The sequence below is a fragment of the Musca domestica genome, unplaced genomic scaffold (genome assembly GCF_030504385.1).
Source record: "Musca domestica strain aabys unplaced genomic scaffold, Musca_domestica.polishedcontigs.V.1.1 5, whole genome shotgun sequence".
In the NCBI taxonomy this organism is placed as follows: Eukaryota; Metazoa; Arthropoda; class Insecta; order Diptera; family Muscidae; genus Musca; species Musca domestica.
In genome coordinates, this window is record NW_026712346.1 from 1,837,027 (window position 1) to 1,841,462 (window position 4,436).

Consider the following 4,436-nt stretch of genomic DNA (forward strand, 5'->3'; position numbering starts at 1 on the left):
GAATTGGGTAGGTATCTGAAATTGTCACAGCATTTAGGCGTTTAAAGTCCACTACCATTCGGTATTGTTTTTCACCATTAGGTTTAGGTTTTTTGGGCACTACCCAAATAGGTGAATTGTAAGGACTCTTTGAAGATCTTATAACTCCTTCCAAAAGTAATTCCTGTATCTGTCGTTCTACCTCTTCCCTCATACAGACTGGGTACGGATAACTTTTAGTATATATTGGTTCTTCCGTAGTTGTCCTTATTTCTGCTTGAACGTTTGTCGAGGCAAGTTCGCTACCATCAAGTGGTCCAAAAAGTGGTTTGTATTTATCAATGAGGCTTTCTATTCTTTTCCTGACCTCTGGTGCATACTCTTCGCCTAATACATAATTTGATTCATTTGTTACTTTTTCTTTTAATGGATTTTTAAAACAATTTTTCAAAACTAAAACATTCTCCTTTCTATCAACTAAAGCACCTAACTCTTTAAGGGTGTCGTCTCCTATTATACCATCAAAGGTTTTAAGCTTTGGCAAAACATAAACTCAACGGGCTCACTTATCCCTAAAAATTTAAAAAATGGTCCAATTACTTTCCTATCTATATTAATATCTCCTCCCACTGATCGAACTTTTATTGGTTTTTCTAATGGTATGCTACCATGTGGTAAGTGTGGGTTGCAAAAGTTCTTGTTAGAACCCGTGTCGATCAAAAAACATAAAGTACCGCCATTAACAGAAGGGTATTCTATATAGGGTAAGCTTGGCCATCAAGCTTACCCTATATAGAATACCCCCATAAAATTTACTTCGCCTACTGTTTCTTCGTGACAAGAGTCTCTCTCCAGCCCATTTTCAGCCATGAGGTCCTCGTCAGAAAAAGTTTCTATGTGATAAAGTTTTGCCTGTTTATGCCCTGTTCTTGCTTCATATGCGCCTCTTTTTTCAGCTGTCCTAGGTTGGTTGTTTTGTCCTATCAATATCCATTGGTTTTATGGTCGGATACCGTGGAGGTAACACTGGCATATTATGATTCGCATGTTCATTTACCCGAAAGTTAGAATTATTGTTATTATGCTCCCAATTTCTAGGCTGAGAATTTTTATTCAGCCATCCCGATACCGTGGAGGTAACGCTGGCTTATTATGATTCGCATGTTCATTTACCCGAAAGTTAGAATTATTGTTATTATGCTCCCAATTTCTAGGCTGAGAATTTTTATTCAGCTATCCCGATCGCTTAGGGAATGATTTTGGAGGTCTTGAATGCCCAGGACGATAAGTCGTTTCTGTGGAGATTGAATCATAAGCCTTCGTCTTCGAATAAATTATGTTATTTCGCATGGTCAGATTTTGTAACTCCAAACAAGCGGAATACGCTTCAGGCAACGTTCCTGGCCGCTGTATTATAATCATACGGGAAAGCTCCGGTTTTAATCCGCATATGAATATGTCTAACGCTCTATTCCTGTATGTTCCTACTAAGGCTTTGATCGTTTCCTCACTGTGGGACTCTGTTTTTAATTTATTAATGATGAGTGAAAGTTGATGGTTGACTGTCGAATAAAACTCATCTACGCTTGAGGATCCCTGAGACAGCTGGTTGAGCTGATGTTCCAGAGTTTGAATATCCCGTTTATCAGCGTAGTGCAGGGAAAGTATTCTTTTTATTTCCGTCCAATCACTGTCAAATACATTGTAGGATACCAGGGCTGTGTCGGCAGCGCCCGTAACTTTTTGACGGACACTTTGTATAATTGCTCGATAAATAGGTTTGTCCCTAACTATTTCAAAGTCCTTCAGTATAGTTTCCACTGAATGAACCCAGGAAATATACTGAGTGGGATTGCCTTCAAAGGTTCTTAACTCTTTCACACTGTCGGGGTGGCGATTTATATCTTTCAACTCTGTTTCAGTCCGCGGTCGTTGAAGAGATCCTTCGTCGGTAACCAGTGGTAGTATCGCGGCCACCTCCCTATTTTCTAGACGCTCTATTCTATCCAAGACATTTCCTAAAGCATTGTTGCTCAAACTAGCTTCTATCGTCCCTATCCTGTTTTCTATCGACTTCATCTGTTCCATAAACCGATTTATGGCTCCAGTCATGCTCGTTACCGTGGCCCTAAGTTCCTCCATTTCTAATTGTTGACAAGGGGGAGACATAAAAATATTCACGTACCTGTTATGTCCTTTATGAAGAAGGTCCTTCTTGTTTTCACTTCACTTTACTTTTTTTTAAAAAAAATTATTCTTTATATTAATCCTTTCTTAATTTTCAATTTATTTCTGTATTTAACTTCTTCTCTTCTTTTTAAATAAAAAACTTCTTAATATCTCAATTTTATTATTTTTTAATTTTCAATTCTTTTTATGAAGAAGATCCTTTTCTTCTTTACTTTTTTTATAAAAAAAAATCTTCTTTATATTTATTCTTTCTTAATTTTCCATTTATTTTTGTATTCAACTCTTTCTCTTTTTTTATATATAAAAAACTTCTTCATTTCTCAATTTTATTATTTTTTGAATTTTCAATTCTTTTTTGGATTTTATTCTTCTTTAATTTTCAATTCTTTTTTTTGAATCTTTATATTTTGGTGAGCCTTGGCTAGGCTGCGCGACGCGACCTTTTAAAACCCTTTTACTCCTCACGGAATGATCGTATTTCTCCGGTTTGGAGATCCACTTTTATGATCGTGGATACCTACTAAGGTACGGTTTACTTCACTTCCGCCTCGGTAACCTACGGTTATATGTTTCGGTTGGATAACTATCAGGAATACCGGATTAGCGAAGGAGGAGTTAGATTTTGTGAATTAATTTATAACTCACAGGACCACTAAGCACTTAAGACAGGGTCCCTGCTCGGGCGCCAGTTAAAGGATTTTACACGATCGCGAATAAAAAAATTAATTCCAAGGCGCTTCCAACTGCGCCTGATTAAATAAAACACGCATATTTCATTTTTTTATCAATTATAACGATTCACAATTTAATGATACTCAAAATAATTAATTCACACTTTAATGATACTCAAAATAATTAATTACTAAGAAGATATTAATATTTAATGAACTGCACTCGAAATAGCCAAAGCCAAGACTGCCGGTTGCCTTCCAACTTTGTTGCCTCGATGGTTCTATTGATTCCGTTCGACCAACACGCGCCAGTATGCAGGTGCTGATACTGAGTGAGTTATAAATTAATTCACAAAATCTAACTCCTCCTTCGCTAATCCGGTATTCCTGATGGTTATCCAACCGAAACATATAACCGTAGGTTACCGGGGCGAAAGTGAAGTAAACCGTACCTCAGTAGGTATCCACGATCATAAAAGTGGATCTCCAAACCGGAGAAATACGGTCCTTCCGTGAGGAGTAAAAGGGTTTTAAACGGTCGCGTCGCGCTGCCTAGCCAAGGCTCACCAAAATATAAGAATTCAAAAAAAGAATTGAAAATTAAAGAAGAATAAAATCCAAAAAAAATTGAAAATTCAAAAAATAATAAAATTGAGAAATAAAGAAGTTTTTTATATGTAGAAAAAGAGAAGGTGTTGAATAAAAAAATAAATGGAATATTAAGAAAGAATAAATATAAAGAAGATTTTTTTTATGAAAAAAAGTAAAGTGAAGTGAAAACAAAAAGGATCTTCTTCATAAAAAGAATTGAAAATTAAAAAATAATAAAATTGAGATATTAAGAAGTTTTTTATTTAAAAAGAAGAGAAGAAGTTAAATACAGAAATAAATTGAAAATTAAGAAAGTATAAATATAAAAAAGAATTTTTTTATAAAAAAGGTAAAGTGAAGTGAAAACAAGAAGGACCTTCTTCATAAAGTGAATATTTTTATTTCTCTCCCTTGTCAACAATTAGAAATGGAAGAACTTAGGGCCACGGTAACGACCATGACTGGAGCCATAAATCGGTTTATGGAACAGATGAAGTCGATAGAAAATAGGATAGGGACGATAGAAGCTAGTTTGAGCAACAATGCTTTAGGAAATGTCTTGGATAGAATAGAGCGTATAGAAAATAGCCAGGTGGCCGCGATACCACCACTGGTCACCGACGAAGGATCTCTTCAACGACCGCGGACTGAAACAGAGTTGAAAGATATAAGTCGCCTCCCCGACATTGTGAAAGAGTTAAGAACCTTTGAAGGCAATCCCACTCAGTATATTTCCTGGGTTCATTCAGTGGAAGCTATACTGAAGGACTTTGAAATAGTTAGGGACAAACCTATTTATCGAGCAATTATACAAACTGTCCGTCAAAAAGTTACGGGCGCTGCCGACACAGCCCTTGTATCCTACAATGTATTTGACAGTGATTGGACGGAAATAAAAAGAATACTTTCCCTGCACTACGCTGATAAACGGGATATTCAAACTCTGGAACATCAGCTCAACCAGCTGTCTCAGGGATCCTCAAGCGTATATGAGTTTTATTCGAC